The sequence below is a fragment of the Brassica napus genome, chromosome C5 (assembly GCF_020379485.1).
Source record: "Brassica napus cultivar Da-Ae chromosome C5, Da-Ae, whole genome shotgun sequence".
Taxonomy (NCBI): Eukaryota; Viridiplantae; Streptophyta; class Magnoliopsida; order Brassicales; family Brassicaceae; genus Brassica; species Brassica napus.
In genome coordinates, this window is record NC_063448.1 from 42227713 (window position 1) to 42246383 (window position 18671).

Sequence of the window (18671 nt, forward strand, 5' to 3'; positions counted from 1 at the left end):
ATGGATACCCAGCAGCAGCGTTTGGACTCTCTCGAGGGTTTGCTGGATGTGATGGCGGTGGGAAATCCAACTTTGCAGAGAGCTTTGGCGGAGAGACGAGCAGCTCTCGGGATGAGCCAGCCGGATCCCGAAGCAGGAACGTCTACAGACCCGAACCCCTCAGCCAACTACTTCGATGACCATGATGTTGGCCTTTAGTTTCCTTTTTTAATTTCTTTTGTTTTGTATAAAACATTTAAATTCTATTCAATTAATGAATTTATAGTTTTTTAAAAAAAATTATTTGGTTTCATATTTAATTTTATTTCAAATATTTTAAATTTTAAAATTATTGTTTTATAAAATTTATATAATTATTATAATTAATTAATATTTTAAATATGGAGATGTAAATTCGTTGTAAAATTCCACGTTAAGTCCTCGTAACGTTTACGAGGAATTTAGATGAAGTCGTTGTAAAGTCCTAGTAAAGTTTACATCGACTTTACGTGGAAGCCTTACGTGGCTTTTACAACGAACTATTACGAGGTATTTACATCGTCATTTACGAGGGCATTACGACGAATAGTTTCCTTCTGCTTTACGAGGAATTAACTTCCTCGTAAACGTAACTAAGACTTTACGACGAAACCTCCGTTACGACGAGCGTTTAACAACGAAACGCGTATCGATGTTAATTCGTCGTAAAGCCCCTATTACGACAAATTTACAACGAATACCGCCCTCGTAAAAAATATGTTTTAAAGCGTTGAAGATGAAGACAATAGTGGTGAGCTCCAGTAATATATTAGAAGGCCATTTATACTTTCGAAGCCCAAATAAGAAAATAGAGTAGATTTTTTTTTTTGTCAACTGATTTTCATTAAAGCCCCATGGGCTAAGTGGAGTACATAGAAGGGTTTAAGCCCAACACATTACAACATAATATAAAACAAATTTTTTAAAGCACGTTTAGCTTAATAATCAGAAGTTGCGACGTGGCAGTATCTTGATGCATATGTGGGACACGTAACTCCACCGTCCTTCTCTCTGCCTCCATTGATTCACTGATGTAGAGAAAATTCCGGCCCAAAATTCACCGCAACATCTTAATCGCCAGATTCTTGTACTCCATAACACCTTTCGCTCTAGCCGAGACCCAACAATCAGAGGGACCATAACTCACTGATGATAAAACCAGAGGAAGCTTAGATTAGATTGAAAACAGAATCTGTGTCGGACCGTATCTACTGAGTCCATCTAAAAAAAGATCTAATAAATCCATCAAAACTCCCCTTCTTTTCGTAAAGAAGCTTTACCTTATGCCTAAAAAGGCTAATCTAAAATCGATAAAGACTGAATCTTATTGAAAAGAAGTAAAGTTGATTCAGTAAGCAGGGTATCTGATCAAAGGATCGTCGGAATCGAATATAAGAACCACGAAAGGTGGAGAAAACCTTTATTAATTTCAAAAATCAAATCGGACAAAAGAAAACTTGAAGAACGCGGTCCTATTTGTTTTTGAAAACACTCCAAAATTCGTCTAGCGAAGAAGAAATGTGCAAACGGAACTGATCAAATATATACAAACAAAAGGATTTGATCAATAAAATATCAAAACATACACCAAAAACTTTCATCTCCTCTTCCTCCGTTGAAAGATCCGGAGAGAAAACGGAAGGAAGAGAGAGAAAGTTGATTTGAATGAAAATAGAGCAGATACAATAAAGAAAGCACGTAAATGATGTAAAAGCCGGAAAACCGGACCTATGCAAACGATATAATAAAAGCGAAGTTAAGGAAATAGACGAATATAGAAAAACGAATACGAGGACGATAAGAAACCGTATTCGCAAATAGACATGGAGGCGAGATATGATATCTTTCCTTAACTCAAAATATTCGCTCCGTTAGTGAGACGAGACTGTACGAATATAGAGTCCCAGGATACAACCATGGCAGACGGATCACGCCTCACTCGTGATCGCCCTATCGAACTATAAACTCTACGAAACACTCTCGCAATATAGACTTACGCAGAGGGATTTTTTGCTGTTGGATTTCGAGCAGGAAAAAAAAATTAAGAAATGAAGGAAGAGGAGAGACGACATTTAAAGAGCCGGAGAAGACCCACTTCCCGCAACAGCTGTTGCACGTGGGCGAGAATCTCGCGGAGATCGAGGGAAGTTGAGTTCCGAAACTTCTTCCTCAAGACTCTCTTATCTCGTTTTAAATTTTCGAGAGGATAACATGCATGACGTTTTTTAATTTTTAGGCAAACTACTTGTCGTTTTAAATAAAATTGTATGCTGTTTTTTCCCGAAATAACTGGCAAAACGTTGAGCTTAACTTGGTCCAAAAAGAATAGTTCTTATGGGGCCAAAGGCCCTCCACCCAAGCCCAAGCCCAAGCCCAAACCCAAGCCGAGCCGAGCCGAGCCGGCCGGACGGCGGTGGCGGCGCGCGCGTGGGGAGCTCTCTCTTCCTCTGAGCTGTTTAACCTCTCATGTCATGAAGACATATATATACTCCTCAAAATCAACTCTCCCAACCAATGTGGGATGTTGTTAACTTCATTTCATTAAAGCCAACAAGGCTTTTTATAAGAACCCATAGGCCCATTTCGTTTTCACATTTTTCCATATATTATTTGAGCCATTAGGCTTAATAATTAGGCCCAACAATCCCCCACATGAATAGAAATGACTCTTCTAAAACATATGCAGACTAAATGCAGATTTGATAGACTCTAAAGAAAAACTATACTTATTCTAATCCTGATTAGACTAGACAGACTTATCGAGAGTGTTTGCGAAAAATTCACTGTGTTTGAGTTGGTGGCATTTTTAAGCCTTGAACCACTCATAGTTAATATCTGTCGGGTTTACTTTACCAGAAGGTGAACATGATGTCTTGAACCAACCGGTGTTTTATGTAAACCGAGACAACAGACATAACACAGCTTCATTTTCTCGCAGAACTTAGTTCTCTATTGTGTTCATTGTGGCCCTGAACTATTCTTGGTTTTCATGAGTGAACTTAGAGAATATAGCCTTGCATTCATTCTCCTAGAAACGGCCTCATTTCACACTCATTAGGTGATTGACCATGAAAAGTATTGAGTAATACCCCGCTTAGAAGCTATGGAATCATTAAAAGCTTATGCTTATCCTTCACACATTTGTTAGCACTTTTATCATCTTAGGAGCTGGGAATAGACTACTTTGTCTCAACTGCTTTGGTTAGATTCTGTTTGATTTTGTTTTCCCTTTGAACCTACGTCTTGGGATCTCCAGTCATGATATGTAGGATTGCCATCAAGCATCCTCATTCGTTATAGGCTTTAAACCCATTCCTTTTGATGATTTAGCAACAACATCTCGTGGCAAACCTTTAGTAAATGGATCCGCTAGGTTGTCAGCCGATTTGATGTAGTCTATTGTGATTACACCAGTTGAGATAAGTTGTCTAATGGTTTTATGTCGTCTTCTGATGTGACGAGATTTTCCATTGTAGAGATTATTCTGAGCCCGAGCTATTGCTGATTGACTATCACAATGTATGCGTATAGCTGGCACAGGTTTCTCCCACATCGGAATATCTTCCAAAAATTTCTAAGCCATTCGGCTTCTTCTGCTGCTTTGTCTAAGGCTATGAACTCAGATTCCAAGGTAGATCTGGCTAACACTGTTTGTTTGGTAGATTTCCATGATATTGCTGCTCCTCCTAGTGTAAAGACATATCCACTCGTGGATTTTGAGTTTTTAGAATCTGATATCCAGTTAGCATCACTGTATCCTTCTAAAACTGCTGGTTCTTTACCATAGTGAAGCCCAAAATCTTTGGTGTAACGCAAGTAATTGAGTACCCTCGTTATAGCTTTCCAGTGTGTATGACCTGGATTACTTGTATATCGACTAAGTACGTTTACTGCATGCGCCAGATCCGGTCTAGTACAATTGGTCAAGTACATGAGACTTCCGATCACACGTGCATACTCGTTTTGTGAAACCGCTTCACCTGAATTCTTTGTCAAGTGCATTTGGGGATCTAACGGAGTTTTCGCCGTACTATTAGAGTAATTTTTAAATCTCTCTAATATTGTTTGAGCATAATGAGATTGGGTTAAGATAATTCCGTTTGAATTTCTTGTGACTTTAACCCCGAGAATTACATCTACTAATCCCAAGTCTTTCATCTCAAATGTCCCTTTGAGCATGTTCTTCGTTTGATTGATAATGTCTCTATTGCTTCCAATAATGAGCATATCATCTACATATAGACATAGCAAAACATACGCATTTTTGGTAGTTTTGTAGTATATGCATTTGTCACATTCATTTATTTTGAAACCATTTGACATCATTGTATTGTCAAATTTTTCGTGCCATTGTTTAGGAGCTTGTTTAAGCCCATAAAGTGACTTTACAAGTCGACATACTTTGTCTTCCTGTCCGGGAATGACAAAACTTTCAGGTTGTTTCATGTAAATTTCCTCTTCTAAATCCCCATTTAGAAAAGCAGTTTTTATATCCATTTGATGGATTTCTAAGTCTCTTAAGGCTGCGATTGCTATCATCAGTCTTATTGATGTTATTCTCGTCACTGGAGAGTATGTATCAAAATAGTCAAGGCCTTCTTTTTGTCGGAATCCTTGAACTACAAGCCTAGACTTGTATTTTCCACCAGGTTTTCGTGTCATTATCCATTTATTCCCTAATGCTTTGTAGCCAGGTGGTAAATCCGTTATGTAATAAGTATAATTTTGCATGATCGAATCAAATTCACTCCTGACAGCTTCGTTCCAGAATGGAGCTTCTGGTGAAGCCATGGCTTCTGCCAAAGTTTTTGGAACATTTTCTACTAAAAATGCCATTAGGAAATCTTCTCCAAAAGATTTTTCTTTTCGAGCTCTTTTGCTCCTTCGAGGTTCATCTTTTCCTTCATTTTCTGAAATATCATTTATAGAAATCTCGACGTTTGTCTCAGTTTCCGAGTTTTTGTCATTGTCTCTTTCTTCTCGAGTTCGTTTTGAACCTTGTTTTTCCTTATATGGAAAAATATTTTCGAAGAAAGATGCATTTCTTGATTCCATGACTGTATTTACATGAATGTCTGATATTTCAGATTTATGTACCAGAAATCGATAAGCATTACTGTTATGTGCATATCCGATGAAGATGCAATCCACTGTTTTAGGTCCAATAGATACCTTCTTTGGTGGTGGTACAGCAACTTTTGCTAGGCACCCCCACACTTTGAGGTATTTATACGAAGGTAAATTACCTTTCCATAATTCATATGGAGTTTTACCAGTTACCTTGTGTGGAATTTTGTTGAGGATATAATTAGTGGTAAGTAACGCTTTCCCCCACATGTTCTGTGGTAACCTAGATTCCTGCAACATTGCATTCATCATCTCTTTTAGAGTTCGATTTTTGCGTTCAGCAACTCCATTAGATTCTGGTGAGTAAGGTGCTGTAGTTTGATGGATTATTCCATGTTCTTTACAGAATGCATTGAATGGACCATCATACTCGCCTCCTCTTTCGCTTCCAACTACTTTAATGGTTGTTTTAAGCTGATTTTCGACCTCGAGTTTAAATTCTTTAAATTTTTCTAAGGTTTCGTCTTTGCTATGTAATAAAAATACATAGCAATATTTTGTGCAGTCATCTATGAAGGTCACAAAGTACTTTTTCCCACCTCTAGTTTGTAAGTATTTTAAATCACATAAATATGTGTGAATTAAATCTAGAGGTTTATTAGTTCTTTCAACACGAGGTGATGGCGTTTTCGTGAGCTTAGCCTGTACGCATACTTCACATTTTTGTTTACTTGTTTTGCATTTAGGAATTAGATTTAAATTCATTAATCTTTGTATAGAATTGTAGTTTACATGGCCTAATCTTTCATGCAATATATTAAAACACTCAACCAAATAAGCAACTGGCTCTTTCTTATTCATTGAAACTTTTGAAGCTACAACTTTCGGAGGGACTGTCATTACATTCAACTTGACAAGTCCACCCTTAACATACCCTCTTCCCAAATACATCCCATTTTTCCTAATCACGAGCTTGTCCGCCTCAAAATTTGTGGCGAATCCATTCTTGCTGAGCAAGGTTCCCGAGACCAGGTTCTTCCTCATGTCAGGCACATGCTTCACATTCGTCAGAGTGACCTCATGTCCAGATGTCATCTTCAAAATCACATTGCCGCGTCCTTCAATCTTGGAGACTGCAGTGTTTCCCATTTTGAGCTTCTCCTCAGTCATGCTTTTATGATAGGTGCTGAACATCGCCCTATCGGTGCAAATGTGGGTGTTTGCACCAGTGTCATACCACCATTCCTTGGGGTTGTTGCTTTCAACCATGTTGGCTTCAGTCACCACAGCAACGAGATCCTCCTCTGTGAGATTTGCCTGAGCCTTCTCATCCTTGATCTTTTTGCGACACTCAACAGTCTTGTGCCCCACTTTGTGGCAGTAGTGACATTTCCCCCTGAACTTCTCTACATTCGCATTCGCATTGATTTCAATGCCTTTGTTCTTGAAATTTTTTCCAGAAGCCTTCAGGGCTGCAGCAGTTTTGGAAGGCTTGGCAGGAGAATGGGCGTGTGCCTTTCCTTTGCCTTTGTGCTCAGCCATGTTGACACTGTGCTCCTTAGCAGTGACCTTGTCAGCAATTCGGTTTCTGGATTCCATCTGAAGCCTCATGATGAGCTCCTCGAGCCCCATCTTCTTCTTCTTGTGCTTCAAGTAGTTCTTGAAATCCGCATAGCTTGGAGGAAGCTTTTCAATGAAGCTGAGAGTTGTGAATGTCTCGCACATGGACATTCCTTCAGCAGCGATTTCCTGGCAAATGAGCTAAAGCGCTTCCACCTGATCCATGATGGGTTTTGAATCCACCATTTTGAAGTCGTGGAACTTTGAGACCACATACTTCTGGAAGCCAGCGTCCTCACCTCTGTACTTCTTGTCCAGTGATCTCCATAGCTCTTTCGCTGTGGGGATCTCACAGTAGACACGGTACAATGGGTCACTGAGACGACCCAAAATGTAACCTTTGCAGATGAAGTCGGAATGCACGCATATGTCAACAGTTGCAATACTGTGAACATCATCTATTCCGTACGGAATCAAGGGCTTGTCCTCCTGGATGAACTTGTCCAGTTTCATCGTTGTCAGAAAGAACATCATCTTCTTCTGCCACGTTTTGAAGCCTTTGCCATCAAACTTGTCTGGCATCAGTCCTTGAGTGAACAAGCTAGATACAGCCGGAGGAGTTTGAACTGCCACCGGAGCACTTGCAGATGCTGATACTGAACCCGTCTGATAAAGACCCGCACCAAATAGGCTACGACGAGTGGTTTCATCAGCAGCATTTCCCGCAGGGAGGATAGTGCTTGTTGTTGCTGCAGCAGTAGATGTTGTGATGTTTGTCGTAGCGGTTGTCACGCCAGTTGCATCAGTTGCTGCAGCGTTGAGTGGAGTCTGAATGACATCCGTGGTGTCAATGGGGGTGTTGTTATCGTTTGTCATTTTTCTGTAGAGAAAACATGAAAAAACGGATTAGTATTCCATTCAACAAATAACATATTATTTTAAAGAAAATAATAGTCTAAAATCGATGTTCATTTTTGGTATTTGAACCAAATCATATCGATATAAGTCTGGAAAAAAAGTTTTGCAAACTCGCTTAAAAGCGTTCGCAGAAACCATTTTAATAGACTTAGAATGTTTCACAAACTCGCTTAAGAAAACGGTTACTGAAACGATTCATGTATATAACGTTTGAAGAATGTATCAACGTTTTGCGAAAATGCTAGAAAGCAATCCGCAAAGCGTAATGAAATAAATCAGAAACGTTTCGCGGAAGTGCTCTAAGGCAAATCGCAAACACATTTAGGCAGAAACGTTTCGCGGATAAGCGTATAGCAAATCGCAAACATCGTTGTGAGATAAGAACAAAACGTTTCGCGGAAATGCTAGAAAGCAAATCGCAAACACGGTTCCAAAACCCGTTTCTATTAATCATTTATCAACCCGATTAAAGCTTTAAACATAAAGCGATTTTGAGTTAAGATTGTAAAAGCCAGAAAACCGGACCGATGCAAACGATATAATAAAAGCGAAGTTAAGGAAATAGACGAATATAGAAAAACGAATACAAGGACGATAAGAAACCGTATTCGCAAATATACATGGAGGCGAGATATGATCTCTTTCCTTAACTCAAAATATTCGCTCCGTTAGTGAGACGAGACTGTACGAATATAGAGTCCCAGGATACAACCATGGCAGACGAATCACGCCTCACTCGTGATCGCCCTATCGAACTATAAACTCTACGAAACACTCTCGCAATATAGACTTACGCAGAGGGATTTTTTGCTGTTGGATTTCGAGCAGGAAAAAAAAATTAAGAAATGAAGGAAGAGGAGAGACGATATTTAAAGAGCCGGAGAAGACCCACTTCCCGCAACAGCTGCTGCACGTGGGCGAGAATCTCGCGGAGATCGAGGGAAGTTGAGTTCCGAAACTTCTTCCTCAAGACTCTCGCTTATCTCGTTTTAAATTTTCGAGAGGATAACATGCATGACATTTTTTAATTTTTAGACAAACTACTTGTCGTTTTAAATAAAATTGTATGCTGTTTTTTCCCGAAATAACTGGCAAAACGTTGAGCTTAACTTGGTCCAAAAAGAATAGTTCTTATCTGGCCAAAGGCCCTCCACCCAAGCCCAAGCCCACACCCACGCCCACGCCCACGCCCATGCCCACGCCCACGCCGAGCCGAGCCGAGCCGGCCGGACGGCGGCGGCGCGCGCGTGGGGAGCTCTCTCTTCCTCTGAGCTGTTTAACCTCTCATGTCATGAAGACATATATATACTCCTCAAAATCAACTCTCCCAACCAATGTGGGATGTTGTTAACTTCATTTCATTAAAGCCAACAAGGCTTTTTATAAGAACTCATAGGCCCATTTCGTTTTCACATTTTTCCATATATTATTTGAGCCATTAGGCTTAATAATTAGGCCCAACAAATGATACAGTGAATTATTAAATGAAATGCAGAACTTTGGTTACCTGGACACGTGGCACACTCTCCTATCTCGAATTTCCTAGCTGGCGGATGACGTGGATGGCATAAGAAGGAAAGAAACGCTTCTTTATATATAAAACACTCCAAAATTCGTCTAGCGAAGAAGAAATGTGCAAACGGAACTGATCAAATATATACAAACAAAAGGATTTGATCAATAAAATATCAAAACATACACCAAAAACTTTCATCTCCTCTTCCTCCGTTGAAAGATCCGGAGAGAAAACGGAAGGAAGAGAGAGAAAGTTGATTTGAATGAAAATAGAGCAGATACAATAAAGAAAGCACGTAAATGATACAGTGAATTATTAAATGAAACGCAGAAATTTGGTTATTTGGACACGTGGCACACTCTCCTATCTCGAATTTCCTAGCTGGCGGATGACGTGAATGGCCTAAGAAGGAAAGAAACGCTTCTTTATATATATAGATTTAATGGCATACGAATCATGGCTGGATTTGGGCTAAACCAAATGAAACATTGGCATTGGCACACAAAAATTTTGTAGGCTTTTTAGTTTTTACATAAAGATAGACCTCTAAATTATATTTAAAAAAATTATAAAGATTTTATTAAAATGTTTAAAATTTCCAAAATTCTCAGATTCCGCCATGCATATGACCCAAAAATGCTCACAATAGGTTATTAGAGCATCTTTAGTGGTAAGTGTCTCAAAACTGAATTTCTCATATTATTTTAACAATAATTTAGATAAATAATTAAATTGGAAAATTAATATGAATTACAGTGGATGAGATACAGTTAGAACATGATTAACCTAGAGATCCATTTAGGGTCTATTAATTTGTTTTTAATAGTAAATCTGAGTCAAGAGACTCCGCTAAGAGACGGCAACATTTATGTGCTCTAATGCAAGTCTCTTAATTAAGAATTCTTAAAAAAAAATTATTAAACAATTTTTTATTTAAAATAAAATTTATTTATTAAATAAAACATAGTAAAAGATAACATTTTAAACATTAACTTTTAAATAAAAACATAAAAACAAAGATTAGAAAAATAAACGAGAATAATCTGAAAGAAGCATATGAGCTCAGTCGTTGTCTTCGTCACGTCTAAAATTACGACATATACGTGCATTTAGATTGCTTTCTTAAATCTCTTACCACTGTAGAATTGCTATTACGCCATTTAGATTGCTTTCTAGTCTCTTCCGATTATTATGGAGCTCTTCTGCCAAGAAGCGTCTTTGTTCTTTCGCTCTCCCTCTCTCCTATTGTTTTTTTTTTTTTCTAGATAGAAACTCACATAGAAAAACACTGCTGTGCATGCCCTTAATTAAGGAATCATAGAAAAAACTGTGCATGTCCAATGTATATTAAGTTCTTCTTTTTTTTTTTTTGGAACTCTTTAAGTTCTTGTTCAATTTTCACTTTCCCAATGTGCAATATTTAACAGCCAACCCCTGTAAAGAGTCTGTATTTTTTTATCAAGAAACATAACTCTTTCAACCAAATTACATTCCAAGAACTTGGCTTGGGTGAATATTGAAGGGTATCGCAAGAACTATCTGAGACATGGGTTTGCTTAGGCCTGCGGGTTTGATTCCACCGGTTACTACAGGTTGGATTAGGACAGGCAAAAAAAAAGAATCCGAACTGAATCCAGTTCGAAAAAGTCGTACATAATCCAAAAGGGTTCAAAACTTTGATATCTAAAGAGCCAAAACCAAATCCGATACGAACTGAAATATTTCGGATATCCGAATAAAATTTATATACTTAATTTTGTTAAGATTTAATATCCAAAATATATAAGATATTTTGAAGTTGTCCAAAATATTTGAAAATATATACATATAGCAAAAAGTAATCTAAAATAGTTTAAAAATACTTAAACACCAAATTTTTTTGAAAGATATATTGATTCTTCCTCCAAATATTCAAGATAAACCAATTTTTATATTAAGTTTAGATATTTTTGGTATATATTATTAATATATATATATATATATGTTATATATTGTTTTATTTTTAGATTTTGAGAAATTTAAAGTATATATAAATTTTAATTTTTAAAAATAATTTAAACAGATTGTCCGACTCCGATTCGATAATCGGTTAGTTTAGTTACTAGGTATGTCGCTTGCGTATGCAGGCATAAATAATTTATACTTATTAATAAATTCATTACCTAATAAAAGACTATAATGATAAGTTATTATTTATGTTTTTATTTAAAAATTATTATAATTTTTTTGAACTTTTTTTGTACACTATATTTATTATTAATAAAAAATCTTAAAAAATTACTCAAAATTCTATTTTCAAATATATAAAATTAAGAATTTTAATTGATTAATATTTAATTACATGTTTTTTTTTACCTTTTAACTTATTATTAAAAAGTATTTTTCAGATAACAACACAATATATATAGAAATTATGTCTTTTATTTTAATATATTGTTTAGATTTTGGATAATTCTTATTATAAATAATTATAATCACTTATCTTAGCATCTAATAAAAAAGTTAAATTTGTTTTTTATTGGTGACTAATTTATATATTTTATTCATTAAAAGTATAAATGATATTAACCAGTCTAATTGTAATGATCTCGAATGTGAAAAATCACTTCGCAAATAATAGTATAGATTACAGAAATTGTGTTGATTTCGTTTCAGTTCGGCATTTGGTTAATTCAGTTTTAAAATTTTTACCAAAGTTTTGATATCAGTTTAATCTCCATTAAAAAGATTAGGTTTTTGGTTATTTAAATTTTTTTTACTATTTTGGTTTATTTATACTTTGATTCAAAATTTTAGTAGTTCGGTTTAATTTTTTTTTTTAATTAGAATTGAAATAATTAGGTTTTGTGCCTTTAGTAACAATCTATCGACAGCCCCTCTGGAAGGAAAAAAGCAACCAAAGAAGTGTTTGATATAACTTATTTTTATTCGTACTTTTTGTTTTTTAACTTGAACTATATGGACGATATGATTTTAAGTCTTCCCATGGATTTGATGGAGGAGATTCTCTCAAGGGTTCCGGTGAAATCTATTGGAGCAGTACGATCAACTTGTAGAAACTGGAACGCTTTATCTAAAGATCAAAGTTTTGTCAATAAGCATATTGACAAAGCAGTCATCAAGAGAAACGGAGGTTCTTGTGATCACGGTGAATTATAAAGATGATTTGATCAGCGTCAATCTCTACAACTTTCACAACAAAACCTTTGATCCATCCATAAACCGTAAAGGTATACTTATTACACGAGAAAACTCAGATTCAGTAGTCTTTGTACATCGTGTCTTTTATTGCAACGGTTTACTGCTATGTCTATGGAGAGGCAACAACAAACGTAGGCTTTTGGTTTGCAACCCGTATTGGGGTAAAACAAGATGCATAAAATGCCCAACAGAACGTTTGAATGAGATGTTTGCTTTTGGATACGACAAATCATGCAGTAGCCACAAAATCTTTAGGTTAAGCAAAGATGATAATATCTTCATCCACATAGATATCTATGACTTGAGTTCTGATTCATGGAAGACTCCTGATGTAGCTTTTCACAGAAATGTAATAGAGTATACTAAACCTGGCTTGTCTTTGAAAGGAAACACTTACTGGTATGCTTATGATAAGGAATCAAGAGATCGTTTCTTGCACTGTTTTGATTTTACGAGAGGGAGGTTTGGACCGCGTCTACCTCCACCAGTTGACTTTGGTTATGGATTCAATGTGTCTCTATCTTCGGTTAAGGAAGAGAAGCTTGCGTTGTTGTTAAAACCCCAGTGTGGTACTAAGGTTGCTGTTTGGGTTACGGAGAAGATTGAGCCCGATGCGGTGTCGTGGAGCAAGTTATTTAAAGTTGAAATGTTGCAACTCAATTGTGGTTTTCTGTTTGGGAGTTTCTTGATTGACGAGGAGAAGAAGACCGTTGTGGTTTTTGATGACTGGGACAGATGTTACAATACAAATACATATATCATTGATGGGGAGAATGGTGATTTTAGAAAAGTGGATCTCATTAAATCTTCAAACTCACGGCTTTACAATTTTGTGGGCTGTTATGTTCCAAGCTCTGTGAAAATCTAAGTTAACTCATCTCTCTCCTCTATGATCATGGCTGCTTCTTGTACTCTCTTGAAATTCAATTGGTTTGTTATATAACATCTTCGTTATATGTTTTTGAATGACTTTAGCATCCTCTTGCTTCTATTTTTGCCCTCGACTTCTACTCAGTTCACGAACCTTTAAACCTTTAAATTGATAGTATATGATCAATCGTGAGCAATATAAACTGAAAGTAAAAGTTATCATGGAACTGAACCCTTGAGCGGCCAAGTGATAAGAAAACTTAGGGCTGAGATTTCGATCCAAACCGAGCCAAAATTTTTGGGTTTTTTTGTTCAAATTCTATTTTGAGTTCGGTTCAACTTGATAGATATTTTAAAATATCGATTATAGATTTAGTTTGTTTCCATAATCTTTTGTAATTTATTTTATTGAAAAATATAACAAAATCATACTAACTCTAACAAAAAAATCTGAACCATATTAACCAAATTTTGAGCCAAAATATCAAACAAACTGAAATAACCAAATTTTATATTAAAATATAACTGAAAACCTAAAACTGTTGAAACGATATCAAAATTTCGGTAATTGTTGAAGAATCTTTAATAATATAACTAACCACATGTCTAACTGAACCGAAGTAAGCACAAATTGTGATAGTTAAGCTAACCAAAAATTTTGTTTAGCTAAAAGAAGAAGAAAAACAGCTTAAACAGACTAAACAGACAATCTTTTTATTTTATCAAAGCCCATTATTAAACGGACAAGCCCGACTATGTTTATTTAATTTTGTTTAGTAAATGTGGCTTAAACAGACAAGAGTAATATCCCTTTTCATTATCATTGGGATGCAATGTGTCTCTATCTTCGGTTAAAGAAGAGAAACTTGCGTTGTTGTTAAAATACCGGTGTTTTACTGAGGTTACTGTTTGGGTTACGAATAAGATTGAGCCTGGCTATGTGTCCTGGAGCAAGTTATTAAAACGTTTCAACTCTTTCATGGTTTGATCTGTTTGGGAGATTCTTGATTGATGAGGAGAAGAAGACCGTTGTGGTTTTTGATGATTACGACATATGTCGCAATATAAGTGCATATATCATTGATGGGGAGAATGGTCATTTCAGAAAAGTGGGTCTCAATGAATCTCGATACTCGCGGCTTTACAATCTTGTGAGCAATTATGTTCCAAGCTCTGTGCACATCGAAGGTCATGACGGGTTCAAACGCAGCGGAGGCGGTTGCGGGAGTTTGCGAATACGGATGGTTGCGATTTCAAGTGGTTTTAAAAGATTCGTACGATTGGTTCTGCGGTTAGGAAATGGTGTATTTGCTGGATACTTATGATTGGTTGACTACCAAATGCAGCCGCGGTTAAATAATAAATTAACAATATTTGCATTTTATATAATTATAAAAATATCAAAAATCATAATATTATAATAAATATAAAATTATATTTAGAAATTTATAGTTTTAAATTTTTAAAAATTATAGAAAATGTTTTTATTTTAAAATTTTATCATATTAATTAAAATATAATAGATATATTTTAGTATTTTTATAATTCCAATTAAAATTTTTTATTGAATATTTTTATTTTTGTATTTATATTTATATTTTTTTTAAAGAAAAAAAATTATCATCCTACAAACGCAAACGTTAGCTGGAACCAACTTTTGAATTTATGAGGTTTAGATCGGTTTGAAACGGTTTAAAGCGGTTTGAGTGATTATTGCAAAACACCAACAACCGCTACCAACCGCAAAAGCTGCGTTTGCGGCTGGTAGCGGGGAAACCAGTCATACCCTAAATTTACAGATTAGTGATTAGTCCATTTTTACATGTTTCTTTCGAACAATATTAAATTATAACATGTATAGGACATTATTCAAGATCAAACTCTCATTTATTTGGACTAATTATCTTCACCCCTAAACCAGTTGGTAAGCTTACTGATTGATTAAGAATTACAGAAAGATTGAGAAACTTATTTTTGTCGTGACAGACATGATGAGTTGCCACACTATCAACACTACAAGAAATATGTACATTGTTAGCGCGAGAAATATGCTATAATAGATGTTTGATAGTTAATTCACAAATGCTATGTATGCGGCAGTAATTATAGGCACCCCTTTTACGATAGTGTTTTTTGAACGCTACGAAATATACAGATACGATAGTAACACTTATATGATATTATTAACTTAACCATAGGTTCTGATTCGTGTTATGATGTACATATAATGACATTGATATAATGCTATAACTAGAAATATAACAATTAAAAATTATTTTAAATATTTAATTAGGATTAATTAGTTAAAAGTTAAATAATTATAAATTAAATCGAAAATTATTTTGTAACTGAAAATAAAATAAATTTTATTAATAAATTAAATTTGGTTTACAGATTAATTCTGGTTTACAAAACTAAACCAAAAATTAAAAAAAATAAAGAGTATTTGTACTCCCTATCCCACCATGTTTCATATATTTAGCTCCATACTCTATTTCCCCCCCCCCCCCCCCATCATAACCATTTCCCTCCCTTTCTATGGTATTCCACTTCTTTTTTAGTATATTGAGCTAATTTCCCCAAAAATAAAATCAGACCACTACAATTTTTCTAACTCGGTTTACACTTAACCAGACCTAAAAAAACCTAAACCTAAAGAAAAAACTCATGCTGCCTCCTCCATAGCCTTGTCCCTCTTCCAGCAGCCATGAACTTTGATTCCTCCAGCCGCCACGAGACTTGCATCCTCAAGCCGCCATGAACCTTGGCTCCTCCAGCCGCCATGAACCTTGGCTCCTCCACCTATCTTTACCAAAAACAAAACAAAATCAGATTCGTAATAGAGCAACAGAGAGAAGGAGATACACATATACGAAGAGAGAGAGAGAGAGAGAGAGAGAGACGTCGACCGTGGTGGTGGTGAGACAAGTGGGAAAACGGTGGTGGTGAGACGAGGAGGAGACGCGGTCGTGGTGAGACGAGAGAGGCGTTGAGAGAGATGGGAGAGATGATGAGAGAGGTGTTGAGAGAGATGAGAGAGAAGAGAGATATGAGATATGAGAATATGAGAATGAGATATGAGAATGAGAAGTTAGAGTGAAGAAGAGAGAATCGGGAAAAAAAAAGCAGAGAAGGAGATGAGATGAGATCTGTCGTGAGAGAGGGAGAGAGAGAGAAGAAAAAATAAATAAATTGAATAAATCTCTACCTTTAGATCTAAGTTAATCCAGTGGCTAAGAGTGTGATTTATGTATTTGAATCTGATTGGCCAGAAATTTTGTCTTTTTTTCTATTTTTATTTTTGTTTTGTCCTTAAATATTTGATAATTTGTTTTCTAAGTAATTTTTCTTAGTTATATCTTATATAAAATTTTTTATTTTCGAGTTTATAATTTAAGTTTAGAGTTTTCTTTTTTGAACATAATAATTTTATATTTATTTTAAGAATTGATGTTTAAGTTTGAAAATATTTGATTAATATCAAGACTATGATTTAATATTTTGGATCAGAGTATGAAAATATTAGATTTGAGTATTAGGTCTAAGATTTGTAGTTAAATTTTCAAAATTTTATTTTTGAAGTTTATATTTAGAGTATTGTATGTATAGTAAAGTTTAGTGTATATGGAATCTAAAGTTTTGAGTAAGGGGATTTGGGTTGAAGATAAGATCTAAAAATAAAGTTTAATATTTTAATTTTAAAATATAAGATTTTATGTTTAGATTTATGATTTTGGGTATAGTGTTTATGTTTATAGTTTAGGGGTTGGAATATAGTATTTGGGGTTTAAATTATGATTTGAAATTAAATTATGAATTTAAATTTAAGATTTAATTTAAATTATGAAAAAGAATAGAGTTTTAAGGTTTATATTTTGGGTTTAGGGTTTATAAAAATTTTAGGGTTTAGGGTTTTAAGCATGTACAAATAAACTGTGGCATTTCGTGGCTATTTTATAAAGACCTACAAAAAATTTTGTTGCTAAATGGTAGCAAGAAAATACTCTTTATAAATTGTCTTTTTTTTGTCCTTCAATCTTTGATGATTTGTTTTGTAAATAATTTTTCTTACTTATATCTTATTTCAAAATTTATATTTTGTACTTTGGAATTTAAGTTTAAAGTTATTTTTGAACATAATAAATTGATATTTATTTTAATAATTAATATTTAAGTTTGGAAATATTAGATTAATATCAAGATTATCATTTTGGTCATCATTTAAAAAGTTTGTATGTTTACAGAGAATGTATAGTTTATGTTTGAAGTTATGATTTAGGATATAGAGATTGATTAAAGATTAAGGATATGTGGTTAGGAAATTATAGTTTAAGATCAAGAAGATTAAATTTTGAGTTTAATTTTAAGAATTGAAGTTATAATATAAAAAGATTAGAGTTTTAAGGGTTGTGTTTAGTGTTTAGGGTTTAAACCATGTTTAAGGTTTAGGGGTTCAAATAGCTTTTCTTAGCATTATAAAAATGCTATTATAAGTCTTTCGTAGTTTTATTTAGCCGCTTAAATAATATTTTTAGCGCTTAAATCTAAATTCCTGCTAAGTATTGGTGAAACCGGTGATTTTATTTTTTCCGCTCACGTAATTCTTAAAATAGCATTAATTAAGTGATATTTAGGTTTTTCTCTATCATAGCGTTTATCTAATGCTATTATATAATACGGAAATTTCTAAATCATCTACGACAGCAGTTCAGTAAAACGTGCTATAATAATGTGCTATCAATGTAGACTTTTTATGTAGTGCAATGATCCAAGATTCAGAAGATAATACATTTCCAGTAGCTCGTAATACTCCCACAAAGAATAAAGAGTTTGTAGAAAGACTCATACCCGGAAGTATGGTGATAGAACCACCAGAAGTAGAAGCTACATTTGTAGTAGTCTCTTTTGATAGTTGTAATTGAGTGTGGAAATACTCAATAACGCCCTGAATCTGTTCTTTAGACAATGTGTTCATCATGCCTGCAGCAATAGAATCATTAGTATTATCAGAGAGAGTCATGTTTGCTACCACATGTTTCACTGGATTGGTTTGTTTCTCTGCAGTAGTCAATTGTTTTGACTTGAAACTCGGTGGAAAGCCATGAATCTTGTTACACTTATCCATTGTATGTCCCGAATAACCACAATTACAACATAAAGGCATGTTTGGACGATGAGATTGTGTTGACTGAGCAGCATTGATCGAGGCAGAGGGAATCTCAGTTGCTACATGAAACACAAAAGCATTAAAGATAGGTTTGATGTTCCTCCGGCTGTGATCTTGATCAAGTAGATTGTAAACTTCAACGAGATCAGGAACGTTCTTCTTCATGATAATCTGACTCCTGGCATTAGTATAAGAATCATTCAATCCAGCTAGAAGTTTAATGATCTTAGCATGCTCTGTCTTGGTGTACATCGCCTTGCAACAGTCACAATTTTGACAAGTCTTCACAAAATCCGCTCCATCAAGCTCATCCCAAAGAGTCTTCAATTTCGTATAATAGGTAGATAAATCCAT

At 35.0% G+C, this 18671-nt stretch overlaps 2 long non-coding RNA genes and 1 pseudogene across 2 annotated transcripts; 1 reads left to right on the top strand and 2 right to left on the bottom strand.

Moving 5' to 3' along the window:
- Positions 1-826: 826 nt before the first annotated feature.
- LOC125587770 lies at positions 827-1736 on the bottom strand. The gene is made up of 2 exons (XR_007324145.1): positions 1299-1736; positions 827-1164 (listed from the first exon to the last, which is right to left on the bottom strand). It is a non-coding gene; the product is annotated as an uncharacterized LOC125587770 (long non-coding RNA).
- Positions 1737-11637: 9901 nt separating this feature from the next.
- On the top strand, positions 11638-14572 carry LOC125587771 (annotated as a pseudogene).
- A 927-nt stretch (positions 14573-15499) lies between these two features.
- Positions 15500-17848, bottom strand: LOC125587772. Its single transcript, XR_007324146.1, has 2 exons — positions 16054-17848; positions 15500-15952 (listed from the first exon to the last, which is right to left on the bottom strand). It is a non-coding gene; the product is annotated as an uncharacterized LOC125587772 (long non-coding RNA).
- Between the last annotated feature and the right edge of the window lie 823 nt (positions 17849-18671).